This window comes from Marmota monax, unplaced genomic scaffold (assembly GCF_021218885.2).
Source record: "Marmota monax isolate L192 unplaced genomic scaffold, Marmota_monax_Labrador192_F-V1.1 WCK01_AAM20220418_F8-fsc00018, whole genome shotgun sequence".
Lineage (NCBI taxonomy): Eukaryota > Metazoa > Chordata > Mammalia > Rodentia > Sciuridae > Marmota > Marmota monax.
Genome location: NW_026692201.1, coordinates 23756449 through 23771930, shown reverse-complemented (window position 1 = coordinate 23771930; position 15482 = coordinate 23756449). Strand labels below are relative to the sequence as shown.

At 35.6% G+C, this 15482-nt stretch overlaps 1 long non-coding RNA gene across 1 annotated transcript in view; it reads right to left on the bottom strand.

The window, feature by feature from the left end:
• LOC131423582 (uncharacterized) overlaps window positions 1-12476 on the bottom strand; it is a 36019-nt gene extending 23543 nt beyond the window's left edge. The window contains exon 1 of the long non-coding RNA XR_009225311.1: window positions 12360-12476. This is a non-coding gene — a long non-coding RNA (uncharacterized LOC131423582). The remainder of the gene's footprint in view (window positions 1-12359) is intronic.
• Window positions 12477-15482: the final 3006 nt, after the last annotated feature.

Genomic DNA, 15482 nt, shown 5'->3' with positions numbered 1-15482 from the left:
TGAAACCATCATGAAAATATTAACCTTTCAATTATTTAAAAAAGTACATCAAATTTGTATCAGGCCTCTTTCTTTAAATACTAAATTTTGAACTTGATTAATGAACTTTTAGCTGCCCTTGGTGAGAAGAGGTAGAAGCATGATTTCCAGTCTTTATCCATAATTAAAGCAAAAGACAAAGATTAACTTTTACTAGGAAATCTGCAAGGGAAATTTAATCTGTAATTATAATTATATCTTGGGTATTGAGAATTTTTATTTATAAATTTTGTATATTGAGACATGATTCTATATGACTCTATGTGACAGAGCTATCTCATAGGGAAATTTACACTGTAGCAGAAATGTCTAAAGTATTAAACCATTTATTACTTAAGAACAGGTTTGGCATTCCCAGTTAACGTTCTTTGCAGAATTCTCAAGCCTTTATTAATTTCCATTTCCCAGATTCCTCTTTGTCCACTTCCCATCATATTTTAAGGGAAAAGGAGAGATGACCGGGAAAGAGGAAACAATAAATTTGTGTTTTCTTGCATTGGAGCCTTCCCTACCTGGATATCAGAGAGACTGAAGTGATATGTCTAAGAATTTTCAAAAGTATCATATTTCCTGGCATCTAAGAACTGTTCTAATATTTAAATAGAAACTCTTGATAGTCGCTTGCCCTCTCAGAGGAGGCATGACTCTTCCCTACTCATGCCATAACTTTGGTACCTTAGCTACTCTCCATCTCTCTCTATTCCTGTCCTTGCTTTGAACTGCCTTTTTAGAGTCCCTTTTCAAAGCAACTAGCTGGCATATGACCTATAATGGAGGAAAATGCTTGTTCATTCTTACGTCATCCTGAGCAACAATAAATCAACAGTAAATAACCAATTGAATTTAAGTCAGTCTTCCCTGGGTCCAAGAGAGTAGAGATATGAGGTACAGATTATATCAGTCCTTTCAATAGGAATGCATCATAAACTACTTGGGAATAAAACAGGAATTATGAGGCTTTCCAGAATGAAACTTTTTAACTGCCAAGCACTTGGCTTGAATACTCTACTCATGGGTATTAATAATTCTTCCATATATAATCCATGACATATGACATGTACATAGTTCCTCATTCTATAAATATGTTTTACAGTGCCTGATACACTGTCTCATATTCTGTACCCAGGAGCCACTTAAAAAATAAAATTCTAAGAAAAGTATGATATAATACACAGCAAGCAAATATTGGCTATAAGTGCCTATCCAAGTGAGTCAGTTGATTTAGCAGGTCATAACTTATGCTGCTGGCTTATGTGGTTATCCCAGTACGAGAATATTATCAATCCACTTTCACAATCCTACCCTTGTCAGCAGCAACTAGTCTCTTGACATACCACATCTCTGCATTTATAAAGTGCTAAAAGCAAGCAATGAAAATCCTTTAGAGATAAAGGCCAAAGAGGCATACATCTCAAGTATAGTTTTAGTCTTTTGAGACATTTCAACATATCACTGTAAATTGAGCAATAGATTTAATACCACAGGCAAAAGTGATTCAGGACCCAATTTGGAAAGAAGTTGTTACAAGTGAAAATTTCCTACATTACCAAGATTCTTCTTGCTTTTCACACATTGTCAAAGAGCTTTGGGAAGAAAAGGAAACTTTAATAATTCTTGCAGGATTGTTGGTAGATTTTTAGTATTTCATATATTCATTTCATGATGCTTCAAATTATCTTGAAAGATTTTTCTTATATTTTAATTAAAATTTTAATTTTTATTTTTTTGGTTAGACACAGTTGACTAAGGCAAAATTCCAAAGGTATAAAGTGCTTTTTTCTGATTGGATAGAATCATTTCTATCACCTTTCTGGAATTTGTTTTGTCTGATCAAATTCCTTTATGTATCATGTCCAGGACACTGGGTCAGGAGCAATGGAGGAATGAAATAATGGAGTCCATATATTTGAGGAACTCACAAATGGGCAGAAAAATCAGAAAGTGCAAATAACACAGAGTGTAATTTGTCATAAACATAAAGTTATACTCATGGTGGTGCTCCTGAAAAAGATATTTGAAATGGTTTTTAAACCTAGTGAGGATTTTGATAGGCAAAGATGGAGAAAAAGTCATTATAGGAGAAATGTAAAGGAAGATCAAAGAAAAGGCATGATCCCTTAATAGTAAAGATATTTCTTTAGTAAAAGTATGCCCAGTTATAGGAAGGTATACCAGAAAAGCAGGCTCATCAAACACTAGTTAGAGGTGGTATTATGAATTTGAGAGGAAGATTCAGAAAGTTCAGAAGAGGGTAACATCATTATTTTTATATTGCTTGTGTACATGGAGGATCTTTAAAAAAAATTACAGGTCTTTAATTGTATACCAGGCATTCTTCAAAATTCATTTTCCAGATGACTGCATATTATATGAAAAAGGAATTCCCAGGCTCTGAAGACATGAAGATAAACCTAGGAACCAAGTCTAAGGACATTTCCAAGGAAATCTTCAGACATGCCTAAATCCCTCACTTTTAGTCCCCAAAATTCCTTGCTCATGGTGAATACTGGAGTGATGGATAATATATATATATATATATATATATATATATATATATATACACACACACACACACATAGAGAGAGAGAGATACATATATATACATATATATATATGAGTTTCAAATTATTTTGCTTGTATTGATTTGTTTAACTCTCATAATAAATTTTTAAAGGAGGTAAGAGTGTCTCTGAGGCATCAAAAAGAAATTGGGCTAAGTGACATCTAAATGACATAGTTATCAAACAATAAGGTCAATTCTACACTATAAATTTGCCCCATTGCTTTTCTCATTACATGAGATTGAACTTCTGTGATTCTGTAGGAAATGTGTACTCATATGACAGTGATTTCCAAACCCATCTCTTATACCCAGACCTTTTCTACAATCACTAAGCCCTCAAATTTAATTTCTCTCTCTAGATACCCAATAGGCAGGTTAAGTCTACTAAGTGTACCATATAACTCTTTACCTTCCCAATAAACTTGACTTTTATCCTATTTTATAATAAATCATTTAAAATGGAAACATATTGGGGATGGGGATGTGGCTCAAGTGGTAGCGCACTCGCCTGGCATGCGTGCGGCCGGGTTCGATCCTCAGCACCACATACAAAACAAAGACGTTGTGTCCGCCAATAACTAAAAAATAAATATTAAAATTCTCTCTCTCTCTCTCTCTCTTCTTCTCTCACTCTCTCTTTAAAAAAATAAAAATAAAATAAAATAATAAAATGGAAACATATACAGTATTCTCAATTTTCAACCTATATCAAGCAGATACACTGTCTTCTCAGCAGCACATGGATACTTCTCTAAAGTAGACCATATAATATTCCACAAAGCAACTCTTAGAAAATACAAAATAGTAGAGATACTACAATGCATTTTATCAGATCATAATGGAATGAAATTAGAAATCAATGACAAAATAAAAAATAAAAATTATTTCAATGCCTGGACACTAAACAATATGCTACTGAATGAACAATGGGTGGCAGAAGATATCAAGGAGGAGAGTAAAAAATTCTTAGAGGTAAATGAGAACATAGAGCAACATATTGTGCTGAGAGCCATAGCTAAGTAGGTACGACACATGGCAATTTCCTTGTCAGCCTACCCCATGTTGCTTAGAGGAAGGACTCTCCATTGTGGAAATGGGCTTGCCTTGGACCCAGGTCATTTGCAGTGACATTGCATGAAGTTTGGGTAAGGTGACCCTGCTCAAGGACCAGGGCGGATCCAGGTTTAGGGCGGTTCCAGGTTTAAGGTGATTCCTGCTGGGAATAGGGCATATCCTGCTGCCTCAGGTGCCCGCCAGCTCCTTGAGTTCCCGTTGAGTTCTTGTGGGATTGAGAGAGTATTTGGGATGTAGAGTGCTGGTGGATTTCCCCCAGAACGTGCGTGTAGAGTGCCGGTGATAGTTCGGGAATAAAGAATTGCTGTTTGAATCTACAAGGCTGTGAGTGGCTCGTGATTTTGTGCCCAGCCAGACTGCGGCAATATTGAAATCTCTGGGACACCATGAAAGCAGTACTGAGAGGAAAGTTCATTGGATCGGAGTTCATTCCTTAAAAGAAGAAAAAGTCAAGAAATAAATGACCTCACATTATATCTCAAAGCCCTAGAAAAAGAAGAATAAATCAATAGCAAAAGCAGTAAAAGTCAAGAAATAATTAAAATTAGAGCTGAAATCAAAACAAAAGAAACAATTTAAAAAATTGACAAAACAAAAATCTGGTTCTTTCAAAAATAAATAAAAGTGATGGACTCTTAGCTACACTAAAGAACAGAAGGAGAGAGAAAATTCAAATTACCAGCATATGGGATGAAAAAGTTAATATCACAACAGACAATGTAGAAATACAGACGATAATTAGAAATTATTTTGAAAACTTATACTCCAGTAAAATAGAAGATATTGAAGGCATGAACAAATTTCTTAAGTCATATGATTTGCCCAGATTGAATCAGGAAGATATACACAATTTAAACAGACCAATATCAAGTGATGAGATAGAAGATGCCATCAAAAGCCTATCAACCAAGAAAAGCCCAGGACCTGATGGATACACAGCTGAGTTATACAAGTCCTTTAAAGAAGACTAATACTAATACTCTTCAATTTATTTCAGGAAATAGAAAAATAGGCAGCACTTCCAAACTCATTCTATGAGGCCAATATCACCCTGATTCCAAAACCAGGCAAAGACACATCAAAGAAAGAAAACTTTAGACCAATATCTCTAGTGAACATAGATGCAAAAATTCTCAATAAAATTCTGGCAAATTGAATACAAAAACATATCAAAAAGATCATGCACTATGATCAGGTGGGATTCATCCCAGGGATGCAAGGTTGGTTCAACATAAGAAAATCAATAAATGTAATTCATCGCATCAATAGACTCAAAGATAAGAATCATATGATTATCTCAATAGATGCAGAAAAAGCATTTGACAAAATACAGCACCCCTTCATGTTCAAAACACTAGAAAAACTAGGGAAAACAGGAACATATCTCAACATTATAAAGGCTGTCTATGCTAAGCCCCAGGCCAATATCATTCTAAATGGAAAAAAATTGAAAGCATTCCCTCTAAAAACTGGAACAAGATAGGGATACCCTGTTTCACCACTTTATATTTAACATACTTCTTGAAACACTGGTCAGAACAATGACATAGATGAAAGAAATTAATGGGATATGTATAGAAAACAAAGAACATAAATTAGCACCATTTGCTGACAATATGACTCTATACCTAGAAGACCCAAAAATCTCCACCAGAAAACTTCTAGAAGTAGTAAATGAATTCAGCAAAGTAGCAGTATATAAAATCAACACCCATAAATCAAAGGCATTTATGTATGTCAGTGACAAATCCTCTGAGAAGGAAATGAGGAAAACTACCCCATTTGCAATAGCCTCAAAAAAACCCAAAACAAAACAAAACAAACAAACAAAAAAAAACTTGGGATCAACTTAATGAAAGGGGTGAAAGATCTATACAATGAAAACTACAGAACCCTAAAGAAAACCTTAGAAGATGGGAAAATCTACGTTGCTATGTTGCTCTTGGATAGGCAGAATTAACATTATCAAAATGACCATGCTTCCAAAAGCACTATAGAGATTTAATGCAATTCCGATCAAAATCCCAATGACATTCCTCATAGAAACAGAAAAGGAAATCATGAAATTGTTCTGGAAAAATAAGAAACCCATAATAGCTAAAGCAATCGTTAGCATGAAGAATGAAGCAGGTGGCATCACTACACCAGACCTTAAACTATACTACAGAGCAATAGTAACAAAAACATCAATGGTATTGGCACCCAAACAGACTGGTGACCCAATGATACAGAATAGAGGACACAGAGACTAACCAACAAAATTACAATTATCTTAGGAGCCAAAAATATGCATTGCAGAACAGGTAGCCTCTTCAACAAACGGTGCTCGGAAAACTGGAGATCCATATGCAACAAAATGAAATTAAATTCCTTTCTCTCACCATGCACAAATCTCAACTCAAGAACCTAGGAATTAAACCAGAGACTCTACATCTAATAGAAGAAAAAGTATGTCCTAAACTTTGTCATGTGGGATTAGACCCTAAAACCAACAATCAATAAATGGGATGGACTCAAACTTACAAGTTTCTTCTCAGAAAAAGAAACAATCTGTGAGGTGAATAGAGAGCCTACATCTTGGGAGCAAATTTTTACCCCTCGCACATGAGATAGACCACTAATCTCTAGGGTACATAAAGAACTCAAAAAGCTAAGCACCAAAAAACAAATAATCCAATCAATAAATGGGCCAAAGACTTGAAGAGACCCTTCTCAGAAGATAATGTTCAATTAATCAACAAATACATGAAAAAAAATGTTCATCATCGGTAGCAATTAGAGAAATGCAAATTAAAAATACTCTAAGGTTTTTATCTCACTCCAGTCAGAATGGCTGCTATTATGGAGACAAACAACAATAAGTGTTGGTGAGGATGTAGGGAAAAAGGTACACTCATACATTGCTCATGGGACTGTCAATTGGTGCAGCCAATATGGAAAGCAGTATGGAAATTCTTTGGAAAACTGGGAATGGAACCACCATTTGACCCAGCTGTCCCTCTCCTCAGTCTATACCCAAAGGACTTAAAAACAGCATACTACAGGGACACAGCCACATCAATGTTTATAGCAGCACAATTCACAATAGCTAAACTGTGGAACCAACTTAGGTGCCCTTCAGTAAATGAACAGATAAAAAAATATGTGGTATATATACACAATGGAATATTACTCAGCAAAAAAAGAATAAAATCATGGCAATTGCAGGTAAATGGACGGAGTTGGAGAGGATAATTCTAAGTGAAGTTAGCCAATCCCCAAAAACAGATGCCGAATGTTTTCTCTGATATAAGGTGACTGACTCATAATGGGGTAGGGAGGTAGAGCATGGGAGGAATAGACGAACTATAGATAGGGCATAGGGGTGGGAGGGGAAGAGAGAGGGCAAGGGGTTAGCAATGATGGTGGAATGTGATGGACATCATTATCCAAAGTACACGTATGAAAACATAAATTGGTGTGAACCTACTTTATATACAAAAATATGAAAAATTGTGCTCTATATGTGTAATAAGAATTGTAATGCATTCCACTGTCATATATTTGAAAAATAAAATCAATTTAAAAAAGAATTATCTCTTTTATTATTATCTTCTAATAAATAAATTTTTTTGCAAAGGAAAAGTATAAAATGAAATTATTTCCTAAATCATTCTGCTCAAAACACATATTAGGGCAAAATGATTTTTCATAAATTATTCAAAGTCATATAACAAAAGTGTTACATCTGGGGAGAATGCATATTTATTTCTGAAGTTGCATACATTTTTCTTTTGCTTGCACCTAAAGAGAGTTCTGTGATCTGGTTCATGATATATGACATTTTTATTTCTTAGAACTGCAGGATTGTATTTTACCACAGTTTGTATTTCTATCACTTATATACATTGAGCCAATTAAAATGGAAACCATGAAACATCACCCAGTTGTTTGTCCATAAATAAGTAAAACTTGTACATATACACATATGTCATTCTTTCTGTATATGCTTTCTCATACTTCTTTAAAAAGTGAAGAAAAGAACACTTTGACAATAAAAGCACCAAAGAGCATTTAATATGCACAAGACTACTGAAATAAAATAATGTGTTTTTTGTTTGTTTGTTTTTGTTTTGGTATAAGGTATTTAACCACTGAGCCACATCCCCAGCCCCTTTTTATATTTTATTTACAGACAGAGTCAGAGTTGCTAAGTTTCTGGCTAAGTTGCTGAGGCTGCTTTGAACTCAAAATCTCCTGCCTCAACCTCACAAATTGCTGGGATTACAGGCATGCATAACCATGCCTGCCAAATAATGTTTATTTTATTTTGTTTTGTTTTAATGTACAACAAAATATTTAACTGTGAATTAGGCATACCTATTACCTTTGAGCATATACTTATTCACAGGTGTGCATATGACACACACTACAGACACATGGAAGTCGTGTTCAAATCTATAACACTTATAACTATAAATCTCTCACATGCTGTGTATCTGAGCAAGCAGGCCAATTCATGTGCCACAGAAAATCATAGTATCTACCTTCAGGTGCTTTGGGTATGTTTGAACTTCTCAATTCTCAAATCTCTAGTTGTCAAAGGATTTTTGTTTGTTTGTTACATTTTTCACTTTCATCATGTTCTGTCTTATACTTATTTTTCTCATTTATTAATGTAGAAAAATGATATATTCAATTACTTTGTGGCTAAGATAAATGGGTATGTGGAAACAAGAGGGTGCTAAGGGGAAAGGTCTCTGGAATTTCCCTTCTCCCTGCACCTGGCTCTGTCTTCTACAATTCCATCTACTCACAGTGGTCATTGGACATTTCCTCATACTCCAAACTCTTCCCCTTCCTAATGTTTTTCTCATGGTGGTTCCTGTCTCTGAAGACTCTTCCCAGGCATTGGCCTGGGTAGTTCTCCTGCTTCTTCCAAGACTTAGAATAATGTCCCTAAGTCAGGGAGGTCTTCCCTGCCTCTAGGGTATATCAGGTCTCCTGCCTTACAGCACCTTGTCTTCTGAATATAAAATGCACAGTGTTCATGAGTGCAGATTCATTTGTGGATTTATAAGTACAATACTGTCTCTCATAGAAGACAAGTAGCTCCATAATAGAGGGCTTCTATTTTTACTGCTGTTATGCAGCACTCAGCATAATGCCTAGCCCTGAAAATGGTAGATGCACAATAAATATTTAAGGAAGGGAAGGAGGGAGGGAGAAAGGAAACAAGTATAAAGATGAAAACAAGAGAAAAGGCAAGCCAGGAAAAAAAAATGCTGGTAGTAACTTGTAAAAGGAAATGAAGGATAAAAAAGAAAAGGCATACAATAGAACAAAGATAGAAAATAAAGTATTACAAAACTGTGGAAACAAAAGTAAAAAGAAAGCATAAAATAAAAACAAAATGATCACTGATGACAGTACAGCCAATCTAGCATTTTTCCATGAATATCAACTAGAACCAGACTGAATCAGGATTGTGACTGTCACCAATGAAAAACTGTCATACTGATGTCTCCTTCTAATGCATGCATTGGTTTATAGACCTAAACTCCTTGAGTCAGCACCACAAATCTGACTAATGTTCTCTAGAGCAGCATTTGCCCTTTAGGCTTCTGATTTAGCTGAAAGATGTGTAAAATTCCTTGTAGCTAGTTACCTTGATATTGATTCCACATCTGTGAGGTTCATGGGCTCATGTTTTTTCTAACTAGGGTCAGCATTACCTTAAGCCCCGGGCTCTGATGCTGAGCTGCCTGTATTAGAGGGCATAACATAAATTCAGGTTATGCCTTGGTCGCTTCTACCTTTTACTGCTGGTGTTTTTGTAGATGAATATGGAATACATTGATCCAAAGTTCTCTGCTGGGAAATGAATGTCTGTCAGTGAATTTTGGGCTAAGGCCAAAACCTGGTGCCATCTCTCTCTTGTCCGTTAGCAAAGCCAAGCCTTGTCAGAGGGCATTCCTAAATGAATGTAGGCAAGAGATATGCAGGTGTGAATGCATCCTACCTTGATATCATTGTTTAAACTTGTGAACTGACTCTCCCTGCCACATTCTTGATCCTCTTTTGCCTGCTCTACACTTTAATTGTACTTAGCACCTCTTAACATATTTCATAGTTTGTGCCACTTCTTATTTGTATACACAAACCTAGATTGTGTGCTACAAACCTAAACTATATAGTACATATAGATGTGTATATATATATATATATATATATATATACACAGACACATACATATATATATATATATATATATATATATATATATATATATATATATATAGATGCCTATTACTTGTAAAGTTATAAGGAACAAAACATTACAAAACTAAATCTAGCACAAGAGAAAGCAATGCTATCAAGAGACATAGGAAACAAAATGTATGAGGCTATTACCACTGTGACATGCTGTTCTATTTTATAGTAAAGCATTTTATAAGTAGAAGAGGAGTACTATAAAATAATGTTTTAAAGTTTAGTAACATCATCATCTTATCATTACCAAGTATTATGTACTGTACATATCTTCATATGAATGGCCAGGTCTGTTTATGCCATCATAAAGTAGTTCTGTTGTGCTATCACACTATGATAGAGACATTGTCACTAGGCAATAAGAGCTTTCTATCTCTGTTATAATCTTATTGGACCACTCTTGTTTATGTGTTCCTTTCTTAACCGAAGTGTTGTCATGCATCACATGAATTATTTACTTCTCCATCCGTTAGAACATCAGCGAATGAGGCCAGTAATATAATCTGTTTTGTTCATTATTATAGTTCAAACACCAAGAATAATGCCTGACACATAATAGGCACTTAATTCAAATTTTTTTAAGTAATGAATGAATGAATGAAAGTCAATATTTTGTATTGTGGAAAGTAAAGAAGTTATTCCAAAGATATAAACACTGGGATCCTTGTCTTTGAAGATATGGTTTCTCTGAAACAATAAACATACACTTAGGAAATTGGGTAATAACACCTATGAAATAGTAAACATTATAAATGCAATTAATGAATGCAATTGAACAATATGAAAGGGAGCTTACTGTGGCAGTAATAACACTAGATTTGGAAAACACTGGGGCTGAATCCAGCAGCTACATAACCTCAGGCATGACATTTAAATTTGTAGAGCATGAGAGCACTTGTTACTATGAATTAATAATAATGCTCTTCTCATGGGATTCTTGTGAGAATAAAGACAGAAAACAAATGTAAAAGTAGCTGGCTAATGACATTTACTCAACAAATGTCTCTTGAATGTATGGACTTTCTTATTTACAAATAAGAAAAGGCAAGTAGAGTGGTTAGCTTACTTGCCCCGGATCAATCAGTTAACATCAACCCTAGGACTCTGGATTCTCAGCCCAGTGTTACTGAAAATAGAACATAATGCCTACTCTGTCCCTGTACTTTATTCCTATGAGCAATTCTGTTTCTCACACATAACAAAAATTTATTATTTGTTCTAGAAAAGGAGCATCATTTCCCTGAAACACCCTCATTAGGCTCCAAGATGTCTAAGCTCTGTCTCCCTTTAATCGGTTTACTTGTGAAGAAGCAATTTGCTTTACGACCTCTTTGTAGAGTCTGAAGGGTTTATGACCATGTGGTGTCAACATGGAGCTCTAAGATGCTTTCAGTTCCATTTACTAGCTTTGGAGTCTTCAAATTGTACGAGCCTATTTGTTCTGAAAAGACTGGAGTTTGGACATTAATTCTGAACACCCTCTTACTTTTAAGCTTACTGTCAAATGGAGCAGCCACTTGTCATGTTCTACCCTACAACCAAAACAGCATCCAAAATGACAGTATGATTAGTACCAACATGATGTCACTTTAATAAAACATTATCAACTTGTCTTATCACAAGGCTCCAAATAGGCTATGTGGCCATACTTTAGTCAATCTCATAAACTTTTTTTTCCTTTCATCTCATAAACTTTTTGTTAGCGGAAATAAAGATTTCCAGGGAGTTAACAAATGCATTGGCTCAACATAGACCTGCAGTACTGAATCTATGATGGAGATGGAAAGGGAAATCCTTATTTTCAAATGTATAAATTGAGGCAAATATAAATTAGGTAAGAGACTGTCTAAAGGCTCAGAGATGTCAAATCTATTCATTCAATTAATTCTGCATGAATCCTAAATTATGTAATAGAGTCCTGCAATAATGCTAAGAGACAGGGCAGGAGATAAGACAAATAAAACTCATTCTCAAACATTCAGAATGGTATGGTTGTTGTAGATAGCTCTCGAGTGCACACTCCCTCTTGTCTCTGCCATAATCTATTTCATTTCCCTTCCTTTGAGGATCAGATGGAGGGTTGTTTTTTTTTCCTGCTTATTCATAAACAGTTCATTTGGGTCAAAATCCCAATGCTCATTGTCCCAAATTTTTTTGTCTCAATTTCTATAGCCCTAAAATTAAGATTTTCACTGGTCTCACCCATCTTTTGTCCTGACCAGGCCACCATATGGCTGGAAACCTTGGGGTAAGTTGGGCCATGTGGGAAGCAGGGCCTAAAGTGGAGGCAGTTTCTGCAGAAATCTGGAGCAGAAAGTGGTAAACAGATCCTCCATGGGTGAGAGCGATGCTTGCATATTAATTCCAGAATTAATCCACTTCTCCTCATCAATGCTATCTTATTTCAGCTGAAGCTGTAGCCATCACTCACCTTTATCTGTATATTCTCTCTTATCAGTTTTCTCCATGTCCAGATTCTTCTCTTCTGAATACTTCCCAGCTACAACCAGAATGATTTTAGGACATAATTCCTCTGCTGAAAACTCCAGTGGCGCCTTGTTTCTTCCTCAGAGAGAGACAAAGTCCAAATTCTTCAGTGTTCTCACTCCTCTTTGTTCCTTGCACTCCAAACCCCCTACCATGCCTTGGCTCAAACTCCTTAGTTATTGCTTAAGGACACTAGATTCTTTGTGGGCTTGAAGACTGTTTTCTGTTTCTTCTTGTGGCATGTCCGACTTTTGTTCTTTAGATTTAAATAGAGACATCATTTTTTTTTAAAGGCTTCCTTGATTTTTCACATGCAAGGACAGTTACTCTAGATGCATTCCTATTCTTGCACACAGTATACCCTATTGTTATGGGCTGTTTACTCTCTTGTGCCCAATCACCAGAATGTCAACAGCCAGGTGAAATTCATTGTTTCCTTAACTTACCACGGAGCCTACACATAGGTGCTCAGTGAATATTTCTTGACTGAATAAAGGGGAATACAAAAGCACATCACAGACACCTACAATCACTTCTAAGTTCTAACCTTTTGCTCTTATGTGGTCAATAGACACTGTCTGATAATGTTGATCTTTTTTTCTGTAGTATTTTGACAAGCTAAAGCAATCCCAAGGGGACCCTCACTCTTCCCATACCTTACAAATCTAGACTGTTCAAAAGATATGACAGTATTACCCACATGCTTTCCCCTATAATAGACACAGTAGTTGCAAAACACATTACTTCTCTCCTTTCCTGGTACCCACTCTTAGACCTGACCCCTAGCACCAAAGTGATAGAATTGGCTGGTGTTTAGATACATATGTTAGCAGATATGTCTCTGAGTCTACAAGTCTCCACTGTACTTCTAACAAGTGGCTCAGTGGTAAAGTGCTTGCCTAGCACATGGGAGGTGCTGGGTTTGATCCTCAGAACAATATAAAATAAAAACAAAAACAAAAACCTAAATAAAATAAAGTTATTATGTTCATCTACAACTAAAAAATATTTTTTAAAACCAAGGAAGTTAAAGTCTTCAACAATTAATGTAACTTTACCTTAATAAATTGTATCATATCACCATACAACCTCCACAAGGTCATGGACTGGAAAAGCCAAACTTACTTAGACTAGGAAAGAAGCATAATTTCTCAAGGCATTAAAAATATCACTTTTTAAAATATCTGCCAAATGGAGCTGATTATAGCTCTTTACTATGTCAGCTTCTACCAATTATTTGAGGAATATTAGAACCTTCTTAGACTTACAAATAGGGTCCTCCTATTCACTCTATGTCTATAGGTTACCCATCTAGAATATGCTTAACACACGTGAAACTGTCCTTAAGATTGACAAGTCTTCACAAGAAGACAAAAAGCTAGCCAGATATAGTGACACATGTCTGTAATTCCAGTGACTCAGAAGCCTAAGGCAGGAGGATCGCAAGTTTGAGGCCATCCTGGGCAATATAGCAAGAGCCTGTGTCAAAAATAAAAAGAGCTGGGGATGTAGCTCAGTTGTAGAACACCCCTGGGTTCAATCTCCAGTAAAACACCCCCCCCCAAAACACACACACAGAAAAGATCCAAAAAATTTTAATTTTTCAGCTGTCCCAGAAACAAACACAATCTGATTAACATGAATGAATCTATACTAGTTTATGAGACAAAGTTGTAACCAGCATTTAAATGTATTAGTCTTCTCTTATGATCTTATGGATGCGCCCAGATTCCCAGAAAAGCAGCCACTTATCTCTGAGCTTGCATTACCTGGCCCCAGGCCCTCAGCCAGTTGTCTATTACCTTATGGTAACAGCATGCAGCCAACAAGCAGAAGCAATTTGCATGAGTTGAGTATTTGAATGTTATTCATGCTAAAATCAGGTTAGATATTCTATTTTGTTTTTAAACTGAAGCTTTCAAATACTGGATTTTCTTTTTCCTCTTTGAATTTGAATTCAGTTGTTTTTAAAGAAATGCATTCTATCATCATTGGGTGTTGTTTCACTAAATTCTGATGGGAGGTTTTTCTGGAAATGAACATCTCTCTGATTCAGTGCTTCCTTTTTTATAGTCTTTTTAAAAGTATTTTTAGTTGTAGTTGGACACAATACTTTATTTTATTTATTTGTTTTTTATGTGATATTGAGGATTGAACCCAGGGCCTCTCATGTGCTAGACAAGCGCGCTACTGCTGAGCCACAACCCCAGCCCCAGTGCTTCCTTTTATATCTCAGTTTTTACTCACACAGAGCACACAACGATGAGGCAGCCTACCTGGCTTGTTCCTGGCACCTTGTCCTGTGCAAAAGTAGAAACAACTGAGACATTATGTTTCCTAAGAAGAGAACTCTGCAGAGTGAGTGATCATACTTAGTTTTGTCTATTATTTATTTGCTCTCTGTTCCCAAACTAAAACCATACTTACAGGTGATGAGTTCTGAAAAATGTTAACTCACATCAACATAAATGGAAAGCTACGTACATACAAAAAGAAAAAAGAAATAAAATGAGTTAATTTTGTCTCAGTCCAGAAGAGTATTTTTGCTAATTTTTTTGTTCGCACTTTTCAGCCAAAATGCATCTTCAAAATTAAGTAGACAAGACAGAATTTGTATTTGAGTAGCCTGTGCTCATTCTTCAGGCATCTTGGTTTTTCTCAGATCCACCACTGACAATTTTAGCCTACCCACAGAGTACTACATATGTATCTACTTAATCTGTTTTATGAATTTAGATCTTAGCAAGCAAAAATACTCAGAAATTCATTTCTTTCTAAAAACAAGTACCTTTTTAGCCCAAAGTGTAATATGCCTTTAAATATTTTGAAAAAAAAAAAATCTCTCATATTCCCAAAGTGACCATAATGCTACTCATTTCTTGGCTCTCTAAACCTGTCTTTTCCTATCACCACTCTAGGGGATTTAATCTCTCAAAAATAAATCTATAATCTTCTAATGACCATTTTCTATATCTCTTCTCCTAAACCCTACTGAAGAGTTAGCACAGAAAATTATCATTTCACTTTTTAAACAATCTACCTTCCTAGCAACTGAAATGCTGAGATA